The 19,448-nt window shown below is 52.0% G+C and overlaps 1 long non-coding RNA gene across 1 annotated transcript; it reads right to left on the reverse strand.

The window, feature by feature from the left end:
- Nucleotides 1–14,963: 14,963 nt before the first annotated feature.
- On the reverse strand, nucleotides 14,964–18,553 carry LOC128799747 (uncharacterized). The gene is made up of 3 exons (XR_008434817.1): nucleotides 18,506–18,553; nucleotides 16,070–16,141; nucleotides 14,964–15,235 (listed from the first exon to the last, which is right to left on the reverse strand). It is a non-coding gene; the product is annotated as an uncharacterized LOC128799747 (long non-coding RNA).
- Between the last annotated feature and the right edge of the window lie 895 nt (nucleotides 18,554–19,448).

The following is a 19,448-nucleotide window of genomic DNA, read 5'->3' on the forward strand; positions in this document are numbered from 1 at the left end:
TATATATAAAATAAATATATGTGCACAACTCTGGTTTGCATCATTCACTAATGAATGCCACAGAAAAAAAAAAAAAATCCCAAACATTTTAGACAAGGAAACACATCAAAAATCCCTTCCAAACACAATGTGATAACTTAGAAATTCAGGAAATGGAGGCTTCAGGCCAGACACAAAAATAAATTCAAATGAGCACATGGAAGTGGAGGTATCAGAACCCCCTCATGCTCTGAGCCAACGCATTGCAGCAAACCCTAAAGTGGCAGGAAATCCTAAACTGGGATTGGTTTTAGGATTTAGAGCAGAGCCAAGCTCTGCAGCAGGGGAAGGCAGGACAGGGTTCCTCCAGCAGCTGAATGTCACCAGTGTCACCCCCACCCCAAAGCTTGGGCCACCTGGGCTTCTCTGAGCAGCCAGGAAGGCTGGCATGGCCAAGGAACCAACACAGGGCTGGACTGCTTCCAGGTGAAGTTTAACTTAAGTTTAAGCTTAGGTTTAAGCTTAAGGAGCCATGCAGGGGCTGGATCTGCCCCATCTACTGCCCCAAGCACTGGGCAGGACATTCCTGACTGGGATAAGAGCTGCCTGATGTTCTTCCAAACTGGGTTTGACAATTTGAAAGGGAAGAATCCTCAAGGAAGATCCCAGGCTGATCAAGGCTTTTAGTCTGGTTATCCTGCAAACAACACAACCTTGCATCGTGTTAGGGGCTAAAGGAGTTCTCACAACCCCCAGCACAGCCCCCGATAAACTTCCTTGGCATGAGAAGAGATTTTTCTCTGATTTTTATTTCTTTTTGTGTCCACTCTCAGGGTTGCTGAAGCTGCTGGAAGAATCTGAATTTGCCATTTGGCGGCCGATTCCTGAAAAATAGAATGTGGCAACAGCCTAGGAAATGGGGATGGAGGTTCCTGGGAACCCTGGGAATGGCACTGAGAGTGCAGAAAAATGAGGCACAGCCTCCAGTGTGGGGATCCCCTGGACTCCAGTCCACACCAGTCTGGTGGAACCCAGTCTGTGCCCCACTGGGATTTTAGGATGGAAAATCTGCTCTGGTGCTTCTGTCCCATCCATTGCAGCCGAGAGCTCTGGGAGAATGACCCAAAAATCCCTTCCTTGGTGTCTTCGGTTGCAAGATGTGGCTGGGGGTGTGTGACCTGTCAGAGCTGGGGCAGCTCTCTGCTGTTCTCTGGGCAGTTTTCTTTCTCTCTCCCACAGCCAATCCTCCCTCCAGGAGATCTCTTCTGTCCATGGCCACTGAGTGTCCCTGCATGGCTGAGAAAATTCCAGCATCCCATGGGGAGAGGCTGCGCCCAGGGGGAGCAGCCAAGCATTCCTACCTGGATACAATCTGAGCCCTGCAACACCACAGCAGCCTTAGCCACTGCATTCCCAAAGGACAAGAGCTCCATAACCACCCCTGGAGCTCCAGAGGAAAACTCCAGCCTTGTGCAGGATCCTGCTCCAGCAGAAGCACGGCTGGCACTGCAGGAGGGCTGAGCCCCCATGGAATGGGACTGCTGCCAGCACCCTGCCCCACAGCCTGCCAGGGCCTGCTCTGACTCTGCACTGCTTTCTTTGTGCTCTTGCATTTGTAGTTTTCATTTCCCTAGCAAAGAACTGTTATTCCTGCTCCCATATCTTTGCCTGAGAGCCCCTCAATTTCAGAATGACAATAATTCAGAGGGAGGGGGTTTGCATTTCCCATTTCAAGGGAGGCTCCTGCCTTCCTCAGCAGACACCTGTCTGTTCAAGCCACGCCACTTGGTCACTCCTCCAGGAGATCCCAACCCAAAACCTCCTCCCCAAAGCTGGATTGTGGCACCAGCCCGGAAGTTCTGAGCTTCCTCCCCTGATTCTGCTCAGATGTTTCAAAGACTTGCTTGGAATTTTTTTTTCCTTTTATATATATATATATATATATATATATAATTATTTCACACTTTCAGCTCAGCACAGAAAGCTCCTCAAGTTTTCCTTCAGAGCCTGAAATGTCTGTAATTACAGGCTGCAGTCAGGCAGTGGCTGCTGGAGCTCCCTGCCCTGCCAGCAGAGCAGGTCAATTATGAGCTCTGAACCCACAGTACCAGGAGGGAAAGCTGGGTTGAATTCTGCTCAATTAGTGCTGGAACTGTCTTGGAAGAGAAAGGTGAACTGAGCTAATGGAGCTCTGCAGAGACCTCCCCATCAGCGCTGCAAAGGCAGGGGTTTAATTGCTGATGTGGCAGCAATTAATGATGTTTTGGCACCCGGTCCCCTTCCAACCTGCAGGGTGACGTTCCTGAGCTTCCTCTCGTGTCCCTGCTCACCTCCAGCTCAGGGGCTCCATTTCAAAGCCATGGGGAGGGCGCTGGGGCACAGAGGGAACTTTTAGGATGTTTTTCCCCCCTTTCCTGGGCTGAGGCTCAGGACGGAGTGTGGAATTACAGAGAGACCAAGTATGGAATTATGGAAGGGCTCGTTGGACTGCTGCTATTCCCAGAATGAAGATCATTCCTCAGGTGCCCTCAGGTGGCTTTCAAACATCCCAGAAACCTGGAACCCCCTGAGCCAGGTGTTTTTTGGGAATCCTTTACCACTGCTTCCCTTCTGAGCATGGATTTATGGAAGCAGCAAAAGCACCAAGGGGAAGATTTGAAAGAGATTTCAAATTTCCTTTTCACCAGCTGGTGAAGGTGCAAATCTCACCCAGAGGCCACGTGGGTGGGAGGGCAGAGGCAGGCAGTCCCAAATGTCCAGCTCAGAGTATTCAGTGATTCTACAGCTCCAGGAGGAATTGTCCTGTCCGGGTTTGTCCCCAGGATGGCAGAACCCAGCGGGGAGCAGCAGCACAGCCGAGGGCAGAGGAGGCTCCAGGGAGAGCTCAGAGCCCCTGCAGGGCCTGAAGGGGCTCCAGGAGAGCTGCAGAGGGACTGGGGACAAGGCCTGCAGGGACAGGAGACAGGGAATGGCTCCCAGTGCCAGAGGGCAGGGCTGGATGGGATCTTGGGGATTGGGAATTGTTCCCTGGCAGGGTGGGGAGGGGCTGGGCTGGAATTGCCAGAGCAGCTGGGGCTGCCCCTGGATCCCAAGGCCAGGCTGGACACTGGGGCTGGGAGCACCTGGCACAGTGGGAGGTGTCCCTGCCAGGGCAGGGGTGGCACTGGGTGGGATTTAGGATCCACCCAAACCCTCCCGTGAATCGCTGGCTCTGTGACCATGGGCTGCCACCACAGGAGCCACGGCCAGGTCACGGCACCACAGAGAGAGAGAAAAGGAATCCAGGAGCAAAGCTGTGCCTGCCCAGCCAGTGCCACCCCAGGCTCACCCCATTTTCCTTCCCCGTGCATTTCCTGGGGTCAGCCCAGCCCAGAGCAGGGACTGGGATGCTCTGAGGTTGCTGCAGTCAGTTTTATTGCCTGCTCCTCCCCGAGCTGTTCTTAGGGCTGGCAGGAGCAGCCCCAGCCCCGCAGCCAGCCCCCAGCCCCAGGCTGGGCTGTTTGCAGGCAAAACCCGCTCCAAAACCACCCCCGAGGCTGCAGGAATTGACACCTCTTGGGGTTTCTTTCATGGTGACCTGAAATGGCCCAGAAGTGCCACAGCTGAGCCGGGGTTTATCTGAGCAGCTCCTTAATCCCCCCCTGCCCTGGGCCTTGGCTCTGCCAACACCTCCCTGGGCACAGCCCTTCAGAACAGGTGCGAATCAGAGCAGAATCGCCAGCAGAAAAGAAAAATGAAAAAAAAAAAAAAAAAAAAAAAACCAAACCAAACAAAACAAAAAAAACCCCCAAATCAGCCTTGCCAGGCAAGGCAGGGTTCGACTTGCACATGTAGGGCTGTTCCTGAAGCAGCCTGGCTGTTTTATCCCTCTCCCAGAACGCAGCCGTGTCTCGTTTTATTAATAAAAGACGTGGCTGTCTCTTTTTTTTTTTTTTTTTGAAAACGTTATTAAAATCCACGGCGAGATTTTCATTGGCAATGAATTCCGGGGCTTAATTATGCACTGTGTTAACAGGCTGGGTGTTTTTACATGTCTGAGAGAGGCCACGTGCTCCCACACTCTCTGAGCAGATTAAATAACCAGACAAACGTATCCTTTACACCTTTTTATGGGATTGAAGGAATTTTGGTGGATTGGACACCGTGAGGATCTTCAGCTCCCTGGATCTGGAGCCTCGCTGGGCTATCAAACCCCTGGGGTTTGGAATGTGGCAATTTCTAAGGATTTGGTGGTTTTTAAGGATTTCTAAGCAGTGGGAGGTTGGAATGCGATGGTTTTTAAGGTCCCTGTGACCCAAACCATCCTGTGATTCTATTGCTCATCAATATCTGGAGATAAGGAAATGCTGCACTGATTTATAGAAATCCTTCACATCCATCTCAGTAAATGCCAAGATTTGTTGTTCCTTACTCATCCCAGCAATGCTTCCTGCAGAGTTTCCCAGGGAAGAACTGATTTTCTGCACTGTTTGTCCAGACAAACCCTTCCCTGAGGCTGCGGGGCCGGCCCAGCCAGCAGGTGACAAATGTCCCTGCTCCCAGAGGCCACTGTCCCACCAGAGGCTCCCAGCCACATTTCCCCGGGCTGTGAGCAGGGTTCACACCTGGCCAGGGGCTCTGCCCTCCCAAAGGCCCCCCCAGGACAGGTTTTGTGTCTCTGGCTTTCAGCCTCGCCCCCGAGTTGTGACACCCAAATTTTCTCATCAAGCTGGGGCTGCCCCTGGATCCCTGGCAGTGCCCAAGGCCAGGCTGGACACTGGGGCTGGGAGCAGCCTGGGACAGTGGGAGGTGTCCCTGCCAGGGCAGGGGTGGCACTGGATGGATTTTAGGGTCCCTCCCAACCCAAATCATTCCAGGATTCCCCATCCCACGACACGACAAACAGATCCAACAGTGATCAATCACAGAACCACAGAATTAATTGGGTGGGGAAAGAGCTCCAAGATCATCAAATCTGTGCCTGATCTTGTCCCCAGCCCAGAGCTCTGAGTGCCACCTCCAGGAATTCCTTGGGCACCTCCAGGGATGGGCACTCCAAACCTCCCTGGGCAGTTCCAATCCCTGAGCCCCCTTTCCATGGACAAATTTCCCCCCAGTATGCAAGAGTGGGATTTTAAGGACTTTCAGGGCTCCTTTTCTGCTGTTGGGGTGAGGGGTTTGGAGCTGGGGGGGAACGGGAAATGTTCCCTGCCAGACAGGGCTGGGTAGGGACACCTCTGCTGCTGGGGGTTGGCTTGGATGGATATTCCCTTCTGGGAAAAGCCTTTGGGATTCTGGTGTTCAGCATCCCAGAAATGAGGTGGGAAAAGAGCTCCAAGGCCATCGAGTCCCAGCTGATCCCCACCTTGTCCCCAGCCCAGAGCTCTCAGTGCCACCTCCAGGAATTCCTTGGGCGCCTCCAGGGATGGGCACTCCAAACCTCCCTGGGCAGTTCCAAGGCCTGAACCCCCTTTCCATGGGGAAATTCCTGCTGATTGCACCCTGAGCCTGCCCTGGCCCAGCCTGAGGCCGTTCCCTCTCCTCCTGTCCCTGTTCCCTGGAGCAGAGCCCGACCCCCCCGGCTGTCCCCTCCTGGCAGGAGCTGTGCAGAGCCACAAGGTCCCCCCTGAGCCTCCTTTTCTCCAGGCTGAGCCCCTTCCCAGCTCCCTCAGCCTCTCCTGGGGCTCCAGCCCCTTCCCAGCTCCGTTCCCTTCCCTGGACTCACCCCAGCCCCTCCAGGTCCTTCCATGAAGATTAAATTTGTCACAGATTTCAGATTCTCTCTTGACTCCACCTGCACATCTCTGGCTCCACAGGAGGCTCCTGGTTTCAATATTCCCAGTGCAGAGCGTGGATTTTTATTTTCTGTACCCAGAACAAACCTGAAAATGAACCTGCCCCACCTGACTGCTGGAAAATGCTGTTTATTCAGCTCCATAATTTTGCTTCTGTGGTATAATGATAATGAAGATAATAAGAACAAGAGAAGAAACAAGAAAACAACCAGGAAAAATTAAGGCCATTTTGTTTATCTGCATCAACACGAAATGGCAAATGAGGCTGTTAAAACTCTGCAGTTTAAAAGTTGCACCATCTTCCAGGATTAAATCAGAACTGGTCACATGGGTTTGAATAAAAAAAAAAAAAAATTAGAAATCTGCCTGGCTCTTTGGCTGGGAGAAGCTGATTTTTGTTCCTATAAACAACAGTAGCGTGGAGAATAAACAAATAATATTCTAATTGCTTCTATGGCTGCAGAACAGAGCACAAGGCTGGATTATAACTGAAAACAGCAACGAGTTCTGGAGATAAATCTTGGTAAAAGAAAAATGTTTCAAGAGCTGAGCTCTCCCCTGTTACTAACGTTGACATCACATCCTTTTCCTGATTTTTTCCTCATTTTCCCTGGGTGATGCCCGTGTTGGTTTAACACCTCGAGGCAAACCCACCCCCTTAAATTTCTCTTAACAACGTGCCTCAGTTTTCCTGAGGATGCCCCACTGCTCACAGGGAATGTTAACAGCTCTGCTGCTCCTTTTCCTCGAGACTCAAATTCAGAAATGCATTTCAATTCCCTGTGCCAGTCCCCGGCCTCCACGAGCCTAAAATCCCCCAGTCTTTGATTGCCCATCTGGGGCTGGGTTTGAAATCCCTGGATCTGAAGCCTCTCTGGAATATCAAACCATTGGAATTTCATGATTTTTAATGTTTTCCAAGCCTTTCTGGGCTATCAAACCATTGGAATTTAGAAATGGATGATTTTTAAGGTTTTCCAAGCCTCTCTGGGCTATCAAACCATTGGAGTTTGGAATTTGATAGTTTTTAAGGTTTTCCAAGCCTTTCTGGGCTATCAAACCATTGGAGTTTGGAATTTCATGATTTTTAAAGTTTACCAAACCTCTCTGGGTTATCAAACTCCCGGGGTTTGGAATTTGGTGATTTTTAAGGTTTTCCGAGCCTTTCTGGGCTATCAAATTCCCGGGGTTTGGAATTTGGTGGTTTTTAAGGTTTACCAAACTTCCCTGGAATATCAAACTCCTGAGGTTTGGAATTTGGTGATTTTTAAGGTTTTCTGAGCCTTTCTGGGCTATCAAACCATTGGAGTTTGGAATTTGGTGATTTTTAAGGTTTACCAAACATCTCTGGGCTATCAAATAATTGGAATTTAGAAATTGATGATTTTTAAGGTTTTCCAAGCCTTTCTGGGCTATCAAACCATTGGAGTTTGGAATTTGGTTATTTTTAAGGTTTACCGAACCTCCCTCGAATATCAAACTCCTGGAGTTTGGAATTTGGTGATTTTTAAAGTTTTCCAAGACTTTCTGGGCTATCAAACGCTTGGGGTTTGGAATTTCCAGCCAGTGGGAGCTTGGAATGAGATGGTTTTTAATCACAAACCAACCTCATCAATATATGGAGCTAAGGAAACATTTCGCTCCAAACCTGACCATCTGGGGATTCTCCTCTGCACAATTTTATTCCTTTTTTTTTCTAAAATTCTCAAAGAATAATAGAGCCCTTGACCAAGCCATGGGCAGACAGAGAATTGCCTTGTCCACGTGCACCTGGAAACACTTTGCAGAGCAGCCTGGAAAAAATTCCAAGAGAGGAACAACATATCCCAAAACACAAAGTATTCCTGAGCAGGCTGTGGAGAAAGGGCTGTTGTTGGTTTTCCCAATGGATTTTCCCAATCCATGCCAGTGTGTTTAAGGGATTGTGGATGAAAGACAATAAAATATGAATATAAAACTTTTGGAAAAGCAGCTTCCCCTTCCCTGCTGGATGTGCTTGGGGATCTTTTGGGATTGCTTTGGTTCTTTTGGGATCTGGGCCTTACGGAGCACAACAACACTTCCCAAAGGAAGAAATGCTCCAGCCTGAATGCCCCAAATGGTTTTCGTTTGGAAACTGGAAGGTGGAAATATCCCAGTGGCAGCTTAGGAAATCCTGGAGGATTTGGAGCTGAAATCCTTCCCTGTGAAGGACTGAGATTCCCAGAGCAGCTGGGGCTGCCCCTGGATCCCTGGCAGTGCCCAAGGCCAGGCTGGAGCAGCCTGGGATAGCCCCTGCCCATGGAATGGGATGGGATCTAAGGCCCCTTCCAGCCCAAACCATTCCGGGATTCCATGAACGCATTTTGCCATAGAATTACACCCAAAATCCCAACCAAACCCCTGCTCCCTTCCCTGATGGAACTCCCCAGGAAAACAGGGATCTGATCCTGGCTGGGTTAGACTTGGAGGCCCTTCCCTGGCTCGGGGCCAGGAACGCTGGGGCTGCAAATGCCAATGGATATTTTGGGATTACTCCGTGGAACTGCTAAGCCAAGCTGCCATAATATCTATCCCTGGTTTAATTCTGAAGTCAGGGCTTCCCAAATGAAAGCAGAGCCTTTCCGTTCCTAAAAGCTGGAATTTGGGAATGCCCAGCAGGAGGTCCAGGCTGGACACGCAGCCAGAAGGATTTCACACAGGGTCTGCTCATTTCTGAAGAACAAATTCTTTCGGAATTTTTCAGAATTAAGGCTCATTTCAACTCAAAATCCCCCGGGACAGCTTTGCTTCCCAAACAGCTCAGTGAGGCACAGAGGAGCATCTTGGGAGAAATTCTAAAAATAACCCCTCTGGTTGCCACAGCAAAGAACCCAAACATGCCCAAAAATATTTCAGTGCAAACAGAACCTGGAGTTGACTTTTTTTCCTCCCCTCTCTCAGAACCATGACTTGCCAAGGTTTGGTTACAGGCACAGAGAATTCAAATTCAACATCTGTTCTCCTCACTGGGCTCCATCCATGTCTGAGCACCCAGTCTGAGCCTCGTTTCCTTGCAGCTGCCCAGAGTTTCAGACCTTTCAAACAGGAATTTCATAACTCTGAATGCAAAAAACACCCTCAAAAAACTTCCTCATATTGACTCTGTGAAGTCAGAGCCTGGGCATGCTCCAGGTCACCAAGAGAAGGGATTTTAGGAGCTGCTCTCTGCTTTTCACAACCCTCCCCAGCCCTGGTACATGCACAGATACCAACCAAGCCTCTGGATTCCCTGTGGAGAAGTGTCTTGGGTTGGAAATGCAAGATGTGTCTGGGCTGTGGTTCTGTCCTGTCAGAGCTGGGGCAGCTCTCTGCTCTTCTCTGGGCAGTTTTCTTTCTCTCTCCCACAGCCAATCCTCCCTCCAGGAGATCTCTTCTATCCATGGCCACTGAGTGTCCCTGCATGGCTGAGAAAATTCCAGCATCCCATGGGGAGAGGCTGCGCCCAGGGGGAGCAGCCAAGCATTCCTACTTGGATACAATCTGAGCCCTGCAACACCACAGCAGCCTTATCCACTGCATTCCCAAAGGACAAGAGCTCCATAACCACCCCTGGAGCTCCAGAGGAAAACTCCAGCCTTGTGCAGGATCCTGCTCCAGCAGAAGCACAGCTGGCACTGCAGGAGGGCTGAGCCCCCATGGAATGGGACTGCTGCCAGCACCCTGCCCCACAGCCTGCCAGGGCCTGCTCTGACTCTGCACTGCTTTCTTTGTGCTCTTGCATTTGTAGTTTTCATTTCCCTAGCAAAGAACTGTTATTCCTGCTCCCATATCTTTGCCTGAGAGCCCCTCAATTTCAAAATTACAATAATTCAGAGGGAGGGGGTTTGCATTTTCCATTTCAGGGGTGGCTCCTGCCCTCCTCAGCAGTCTGTTCAAACCGAGACAAGAAGGAATTAAAGGAATTGCTCACTGCCAGGGCAAGCTCAGTGAGCAGTTCCTGAGGAGTGGCTGAAATTCTTCCCCGTGAGGGTGGAATTTCAATTGAAGAATGACATGGAGTGATGAGTCCAACTTTCCCCTCCTGAATAGCAGGGGAGAGCTGCAGCACCTTTGCTGTCCACCTCAGGGCCACGTGAAACTCACAATTTCCAGGAATTCCAGGTTCTCCAGGGATGCTGCTCCCTCCTGGGCCAACCCCAGCTGCCACTTGTGAATCCCCACCAGGACTTTGCAATCCAGCTCCACCAGCCAAGGCCCCACACCCCCTGGTTTTTTGTCCTCTCCAGCTCCTGCCAAGCCAAACCCATCAAAATCCAGATGTCTCCAGGTGAGGATTGATTCGGGTTTGGCAGGTCCTGGAGCCACAAGGTGAAGCTTTGGGAACATCCTAAGAGCTGTGGGGATTCAGGGATTCTAAGCTTTTGAATCACTGCCCCATTTCTTTCTTTGGGAACACATCAACAGCTCGGAATTAGGGACTCAGTTCTGAATTTTCTCCATTGTTCCCCCATTTCTTGCTTTGGGGACATCCTAGCAGCTGTGGGATTAGGGACGCTGAATTCAGAGTTTTCCCCACTGTTCTCCCATTTCTCACTTCAGGAACAGCCCAGATGCTGTGGGATTAAGGACTCTCAAAGTGCTCCCCCATTGTTCATTTTGGGAAGATCCCCACAGCTGTGGGATGAGGTGCTCATCCGGGTTTTTCCCATTGTTGCCCCATTTCTCACTTTGGCAATACAGCAACAACTGTGGGATGAGGGACTCTGAGAAAGCGTTCCCCCATTTCTCTTTTTGGGAACACGCCAAGAGCTGTGGGATTAGGGACCCAATTCTGAGTTTTTTCCCATTATTCCCCCATTTCTCACTTTGGGAACACACCAAGAGTTGTGGGATTAGGGACCCAATTCTGAGTTTTTTCCCATTATTCCCCCATTTCTCACTTTGGGAACACGCCAAGAGCTGTGGGATTAGGGACCCACTTCTGAGTTTTCCCCATTTTTCCCCATTTCTCACTTTGGAGGAAGAGGAAGGCTGGAAGTGAATGGGGCCTCCTTCAGCCACAGCCCAGGGAATCCCAGGATCACCAAGGCTGGACAAGACCAAGGCCAGCCATCAACCCAGTGCCACCAAACCGTGTCCCCAAGTGCCACAGCCACAGGAGGAACCCTGGGCGTGGAAAGGTGAAGCTCGGAGCAGAGATGAAGGTCACAGGTGAAGCTCAGAGCAGAGGCCAAGGTCAGAAGTGAAGCTCAGAGCTGCCACACCCAGATCCTGGACCATCTCCCTGCTGGAAGAGGTCTCAATCCCCACCTATTCATTTTCATTGCTGTCTTATCCAGTGAGAAATCCCAATGACCCCATATCCCAATGATCCCACATCCCAACAATCCCATATCCCAATAATCCCAAATCCCAATGATGCCAAATTCCAATGATGCCAAATCCCAATGATCTCAAATTCCAATGATCCTAAATCCCAATAATCCCACATCCCAACAATCCCAAATCCCAATGATCCCACATCCCAGTGATCCCAAATCCCAGTGATCCTACATCCCAGTGATCCCACATCTCAAAGATCCCAAATCCCAATGATCCCAAATCTCAACTCCCCACAGACTCCAAGTGGCAGAAGCCACCAACCTGCTCTAAAAAAATGTGTGTTCTGGGCAAAACTCTGTCCAAAAAGTGCGCAGGAGAAACCCCCCAGGGTCAAACACCAAAAAACACCCAAAGGCTCCAAAATCCAGAGACAGCCACGAGGAAATTTTCAGAGCTCTCCCAGGGAGCTCAGGCCAGTCCAGGAAAAACAAGGTAAGGAATCATGGCAGGTTTTCATGTGCCACCTGCACTCGGCGCACACACCGACAGGGCCCTAAATATAAACACACAGCCCTTTCCTGGCCGCTGAAGGAACAACCCTGGCTTGTTCTCCCAGCGAGCCAAAGCTGCAGCTGCTGGCGGAGCAGACACGTTCAGGGTGGGACCTTTGCTGCCCCTCGTCCCCCCCTTTCTTTTTACAGTGTTTGCAGGTTTATGAATAAGGCATTGATGGTGCCCAAACCTCAGCTATCCACCTTGGAGGGAGAGTTAAAATTAGCGTGGAGTTTATCCCCTGAGCTGTCAGGGGGGAAGACAGCTCGTGTGGGATGCTGGAGATCCAGCAGGCAAAACAGCATTCCCAAAAAAGCCAGGGCTGTGCTGCAGCACTTGTGAGGGCCGGTGAGTTTGCACACACCCCACATCCCCAGTGATCCAAAAAACTCGGTTGTTCCTGGAAAGCCCAGCAGGGTTAAGCTGTGCCAGCACATCCAAGCAGAGAGGAAGAACTCTGGGAGCAGAGGAAGAACTCTGGGAGCAGAGGAAGAACCCAGGTGCAACATGTGAGCAGTGACTTCAGTTTCCATCCCAGCAGACCCCAAATCGTTTTGAAGGCAGTCAATACAGAGCTGACATCCCTTACCATGGAGAAATAGGCAGAGGGAGATAGAGCATAACATTTTGTCAATAAAAAAATCGGGGGAAAGGAAAAGAAACTTCATTTTCACTTCAGATGGGATCGGGGAATTCATGGCCAGAGGTGTCCGGCTTGCAGGAGAGAGGGAAGTAAAATCCCAGAGCAACTGGGTAAGGAAAGCAGAACCTCCCTGGCTGGAGTGAAACCAGGTGTGTGGGGGTGTGCGCAGCTGGAGCAGGGCACACTGAGGGCAGAGCTCAGGGATCTGCAGCTCCTCCCGAGGGGCAGCTCCCAGCTCTGCTCTGGGACAGGGACAGCAGCCAGGGCACGGCTGGAGCTGGGCCAGGGCAGCTCAGGCTGCAGCTCAGGGAAAGGTTCTTCCCCCAGAGGGTGCTGGCACTGCCCAGGCTCCCCAGGGAATGGGCACGGCCCCGAGGCTGCCAGAGCTCCAGGGGTGCCCAGGGTGGGGTTGTTGGGGGGTCTGGGCAGGGACAGGGCTGGGCTCAATGATCCCTTTGTGACAGATGAGTGATGCCATGGTTGACTCTCACAATTAAAAGGCAAATATCCTGTATCTATGTTAAGTTTTATGGATTTATAGTTGTGTTTTACCCCCCTTGCGTTGCTCTCAGAGCTGCCCTGGGTTTGGGACATTTGGGAGGGTGGGCTCGTTACCATGGCAACAGCTGCCCCCAATCAGGATGTCAGGCAGTGATCTCCAGCCCTGGGCAGCCAAGGAGGAGTCGATGGACAGAACCTTGGGAGGGGCCAAAGGGTTAAAAGGTGAAACCTCCACTGTGTGGGTGAGCACATGGTGGGGAAATCCTCTGCTCCTGGAGCTGTGATATTTTCTCTATTCAGTCTTCTGTTGGATTTTTGATAAGGTTTTAACAAACCTTTTAAATTTTTGAAAGTGAGGATCATTGCTCACACATGTGGGCCCCTTCCCACTCTGGATATTCCATGATCCTGCTCTGGGACTCTCCAATCCATCACCTGCAGTTACCTGTGGATAACCTGAGCACCCCTCAGCACCAAAGGGCACCAGGGCTGGCAGGCAGCCCGTGTGGCACAGCCCCTCCTTCCCCTTCCCAACCTCTGCTTACATTTCATCTCCCCTGCTCTGCTTCCAAGGTTTAATAACATTTAATCCCAGCACGTCGTGAGTTCATTAATTAGACGGCTCGCTGAGCCAATTCCTGCTCTGCCGGTGCTGAGGGCAGGGAGCCGCCCCGGAGGAGCAGCAGGACCCGCGGGGCTGGCTCGGCTCACACCGAGGGCTTCATTTCAGAGCCCTCGGATTTCCCCTCCCCGATTTGCCCTCCCTGATTTCCCCGCTGGAAGAGCTCCCGTGGCTGTAAGCAGTGATCTCCTGTGTCAGCCCCGCTCCCCTCACAGCTCTCAGCAGCAGAGTGGGAAATCCTTGGAAATTCAGGCTTTTTCACCTGAAATTGATGACCTGGGATCATCTTTTCCATGTGCTCCAACTACAGCTTTTTGCCCCCTCCCCGTTGTTCCCTCCTCAGTACAGGATTTTTTTCTAATTCTCTGTTGCAAAGAAACCACTAAACTATTTTTGGTTGGTTTTTTTTTTTTTTTGTTCCCACCAGGAACAAGCTGTGTGAATTCGGTAGAAACGGGGCTATTTTGACAGGCCAGAAGCTTTCATTCCCTTCACTGATCTTCCTTCCCTGCGAGCTGATTTCCAAGGCGAGCTGACACCGAACCGGAGCATCCCCGCAGCATCCCCGCCCTCCCAGCGCCTTCTGCTGTCCCTGCTCATCTCCTGCCGTGCCACCGCCCCGGGAAGAGCCAGCCCAGTGCTCGGCGGCCTCGGTGACATCCCGGAGCTGACGGGGACCACAGCACGGGGGATGTTTCCCCTTTTCCCCTCTGCTCGGGAATTAATTCTCCTCTCACCGGCTCTGTCTGGGCGCGCCCCGCTCAGTGCAGTTGTTTACAAACACGCTAAACCCCGTTTAAACCCCATTTAAACCCCATTTAAGCCCCATTTAAACCCCATTTGTGTCGCTCTCCAGCTGCCCGAGGAGTTTTTTACTCAGCTCCTGGCCCCGCACCAAAATTCGGAATGACAGATTGCCAAAAAGGACGGCGAGGGGGGTGCGGGGTGGCCAGACGACACAGCAGATGAATTTATTGGGTTTATTGTCCCGCTGCCGCCGGGAGTGGAGGGCAGGAGCCGGGCTCGGCTGAAGGGACACTGCAAGGAACACTCGGGAAGGGAAAGGTCGGGGATAATCAGCTTTATTTATCAACGAAGGCAGCTCTGAGCTGTCACTGCCGCTCCCGGGGTGCACAACCTGTCCCCTCCAATTAGAGCTCAGCCAGAGGCTCCCCAGGAGTGCCCCGACCACCCAGAATCCTGCCTAAAACAGCTGTGCCTTCTGCAGGGGCAGCAGCAGCAGCTCCCCCAGCCTGGCCCATCCCCGGAGTTTTCCATCCTGTGCCACCACATTTTACCTGGGAAAATCCCCCACAGCCTGGCTGCAGCTTTCCCTGTGGATAAAGCCCCAGACAATCCCATTTTCCACTCTAGGCCCCGTGCTCACCTGCCTCACATCAGCCAAGTGATTCCCAGTCCTTAAAATCCACCCAATACCAGCGCCAGACGTGGAGTTGAGTCCCTAAAATGTCCTGGGGCAGATCACGTCCGTGTCCAGCAGCACCTGGCTTTCCAAGAGCTCCATGAACAGCACTTTATTCCCACAAACTTCCCCCAAAGCTGGGCAGGCAGCATCCCCTAGGAAGGCAAAACTTCACCAGCAAATGAAGAGATTTTATGAAGATTTTATGAGATTTTTTTTGCCAGGGGAAAAGGCAGAGCTGCAGGGGAGGTGGGATTTGGGAACTGCTGGTCATGTTCGAGGGGAAAGACCCAGCAGCAGCTTCTGTTTCTCAATATTTGACATTTTCAGCTGCTGGATTTTCCAGGAGGGAAATCACGGCAGCAGGAGCTGCCAGCTCCACCCTCACCCTGCAAACCACGGCTGCTGGGACCAGAAAATCACCGTGAACACCTGGATGGGATCACTGGATGAGCCCTCTGTCAGCAGAAACAAAGAGAAAAACCAAATCTGGACCAGACCTTACCCCTCCAAACATCTTTTAATGCTCAGTCACCAATGCCTGCGCTAGGAACTGCAACCCCCTGGGGCTGTGTCACCTCAGAGGGGCACAAAACCTGCAGGAACCCCACAGAAAGCAAAGAATCCATCACAAAACCAGGCCTGGGCTTGATCCCAAAACCCTGAGAGCATGGGGTCTGTGATCCCCACACCCCAAAGCCCTGAGGGCACGGGGTTTGTGATCCCTACACCCCAAAGCCCTGAGAGCACGGGGTCTGTGATCCCCACACCCCAAAGTCCTGAACCCCACAGAAAGCAAAGAACCCATCACAAAACCAGGCCTGGGCTTGACCCCAAAACCCTGAGAGCATGGGGTCTGTGATCCCCACACCCCAAAACCCTGAGAGCACGGGGTTTGTGATCCCCACACCCCAAAGCCCTGAGAGCACGGGGTCTGTGATCCCCACACCCCAAAGCCCTGGGGGCACGGGGTCTGTGATCCCCACACCCCAAAACCCTGAGAGCACGGGGTCTGTGATCCCCACACCCCAAAGCCCTGGGGGCACGGGGTCTGTGATCCCCACAACCCGAAGTCCTGAACCCCACAGAAAACAAAGAACCCATCACAAAACCAGGCCTGGGCTTGACCCCAAAGTCCTGAGAGCACGGGGTCTGTGATTCCCACACCCCAAAGCCCTGGGGGCACGGGGTCTGTGATCCCCACACCCCAAAGCCCTGGGGGCACAGGGTCTGTGATCCCCACACTCCCAAAACCCCCGTATCAGGCACGGGGGCCATGGCTGAGCTCTTACCTGTGGGAGAGCTGCTACAGGTGCATCCTCTGAGAGGTGGAGGAGACTCAGGTGTTCATAGGAAAAGGGTGCCTGGGGTGGGAAAGAAGAGACATTCTTGAGATGAGGCAGCTTGGAATTGTACCACAGAGACACTCACAGCCTCTCCAAAAATCAGGGAGTTTATTCCTTGCTCCCAAAGCAGGGATTTTATTCCTTGCTCCCATCCACGCTTCAGGGATTTTCCCTGCTCGCCCTTTCCCTCCTTATCTCAACCCTTCTGTCACCGTTTTGGCTTTATCTTTATCTTTTTTAGGCATTTTTTCCCTGTGCTCTCCTCTTCTCTTTAGCAAGCAAATAATTTTAGAGGAGCAGAACTGCAGAGTTTTCTTTGCACGTGGAATGATCCATTTCCAGAGACACAAAGACCAGGCACAAGAGCCTGGCTGGTGATGGGGTTTCTGCTTCTCCTAAAATCAGACCCTGAGTGCAAATTGAAGCCCATCCTGAGTAATTCAGGGCTGGGAGTGCAAATTCAGCCCCAACCTGAGTAATTCAGGGCTGGGAGTGCAAATTCAGCCCCATTTTGAATAATTCAGGGCTGGGAGTGCAAGTTCAGCCCCACCCTGAGTAATTCAGGGCTGGGAGTGCAAATTCAGCCCCAACCTGAGTAATTCAGGGCTGGGAGTGCAAATTCAGCCCCATTTTGAATAATTCAGGGCTGGGAGTGCAAATTCAGCCCCAATCTGAGTAATTCAGGACTGGGAGTGCAAATTCAGCCCCAACCTGAGTAATTCAGAGCTGGGAGTGCAAATTCAGCCCCAATCTGAGTAATTCAGGGCTGGGAGTACAAACTCAGCCCCAATCTGAGTAATTCAGGGCTGGGAGTGCAAATTCAGCCCCAACCTGAGTAATTCAGGACTGGGAGTACAAATTCGGCCCCATCCTGAGTAATTCAGAGCAGGGAAATAAAGCTGATCTCTGCCCTGGGCTCTGCACTGTCAAGGATGGTTCATCCACTCCCAACCTCAGTGGGGCTAAACTTTAATAGAAAAGTAAATGGGAAGTAAAGGGGAAAAGGTTATGGGAAAAGTACCCAGGAAAATAATGTTCAAAAGGCTGGGGCTGGCTTAACGAAGTTCACAGAATCCCAGAATCCCAGAAAGCTGGAATCCCAGAATGGGTTGGGCTGGAAGGGACCTACAAGCCCATCCAGTGCCACCCTGCCATGGCAGGGACACCTCGCACTGTCCCAGGGGCTCCGAGCCTTGTCCAGCCTGGGTTTGAACAGTGCCAGGATGAGGCAGAACACGTCCTGGCTGCAGGGAGAAAGGGCAGGATGAGGAGGCTGCCACAGGGCTCCGTCCATGAAGGTGTCTCCAGCCCCAGGGCCGGTGGCCCCAGGTGTGGGGACACTGCAGGGGTGACAGAGGTGGCATCCCTGTGGTGGCCTGGAGCATCCTCAGTGGCTGACTGGGACTGGGAATGCAGGAGGAGCAGGAGGAGGCACTGCAGGACTTCATCCACACCCACCCAGGGTTACTCCTGTTGCCTCTTGCAATTAATATTTCTCATTACACGGCAGGAAATAACTCCAGACAGGTCAGACTGTGAGGATTTAATGGAACCAACACTTTTAGGCAGGAACTCTTCCCAACATCTCCCCCAGCATCCCTTCTGCTGCCAGCGATTAAATCAGATCATTTCAAAGCTCTAGCTTTATCTGTGGCTTCTCCTGAAAGCATTTGGGCACTCACAGAGCTCCTAGGAAATACAGAAAACTCCACACAATGTCACTGCAAAAGCTCCTCTGCACTAACAAATGCTGAATGTGAGCACTGAGAATGCCTGAAATCGCTGGGACATAAACTGAAGGCACAGGTGAATTTAAACCACCCCACCCAGTAATGCTGCACTAAGGAAAAAAAAAAAAAAAACATTCCAATGTTAAATTTGGAGCTGTGTTAAAACAAAATGCAGGCTTTGTTTAGCAAGGGAGAAAGCCCAAGGAAATGCTACCAAAGCATTTTCCCAGCCCTTGGGGCCACTTTCACTCCTAAAAGCTCCAAATTCACAATTTCATTGCCCCTGGCTGAGACCCTTTAGGTGGGGTCACCCAGTGTCCCCTTGCTGCCCCTCGGAGGGAAGAAAAGGGCCAGAAGGAAGGAAAGCAGCAGCAACACGGGCTGGGATTGTGCAGGAGTAACTGGAGTGGGAATTCTCTGGATCAGCCAGAGCTGGCAGATGTTTGCACACCCCTGTGGCAGCAGGGCCCGGCCGTGGCAGGAGGAGGCAGAGCTGTGTCCTTGTGTGAGAAATGATCCTCACTTTCAAAAATGTAAAAGGTTTATTTAAACCTTATCAAAAATCCAACAGAAACTGAATAGAGAAAATATCACAGCTCCAGGAGCAGAGGATTTCCCCACCATGTGCTCACCCACACAGTGGAGGTTTCACCTTTTAACCCTTTGGCCCCTCCCAAGGTTCTGTCCATCGACTCCTCCTTGGCTGCCCAGGGCTGGAGATCACTGCCTGACATCCTGATTGGGGGCAGCTGTTGCCATGGTAACGAGCCCACCCTCCCAAATGTCCCAAACCCAGGGCAGCCCTGAGAGCAACGCAAGGGGGGTAAAACACAACTATAAATCTATAAAACTTAACATAGATACAGGATATTTGCCTTTTGATTGTGAGAGTCAACCATGGCATCACTCGTCTGGCACACCTGGGAGGTGACAGCACAGGGGGCTCTGGAGCAGTCCCCGGAGCTCCAAGCTCCATCCAAATTGGTTTTCCTGCCCCTCCTCCCGCAGGGGAGCTGGAAGCAGGGCTGCAGCAGCTGCGGTGATGCCTCGCTCTGCTGCTTCCCTCTTCCCAGTCCTTCCTTCTCGCGGCCCCTCCTTTCCCCCAGTGGGACTGCTCTGCTCCTCAGGGCTGCCAGCCCTGCCGAAATCCGAGATTTTCTGCCCCAAATCCGAGTTTTTCTGCCCCAAATTCGAGTTTTTCTGCCCCAAATCCGAGCTTTTCTGCCCCAAATCCGAGCTTTTCTGCCCCAAATCCGAGTTTTTCTGCCCCAAATCCGAGTTTTTCTGCCCCAAATCCGAGCTTTTCTGCCCCAAATCCGAGTTTTTCTGCCCCAAATCCACGCACGTGCTGCCTGCACACAGCCGCTGTGCCTGCCCCTCCCTGCTGGTGGCCAGCACATCGCTCTGCGTGCCCGGGGCCGCACGTGCAGGCCCGGGGAAGGGAGGCATGGAAAAGCTGGCTCGGGCACAGCGCTGCTCCATTTTACCTCCTGCACTCCTTGGAAAACATTTGGAGGGAGCCAGGCGGGACGCGCACACATTCCAGCTCCAGAAATAGCCCGGCTCTGCGGAGCTCCAGAGCTCCCCGTGAGCTC

The sequence above is a fragment of the Vidua chalybeata genome, chromosome 25 (assembly GCF_026979565.1).
Source record: "Vidua chalybeata isolate OUT-0048 chromosome 25, bVidCha1 merged haplotype, whole genome shotgun sequence".
Classification (NCBI taxonomy): Eukaryota; Metazoa; Chordata; class Aves; order Passeriformes; family Viduidae; genus Vidua; species Vidua chalybeata.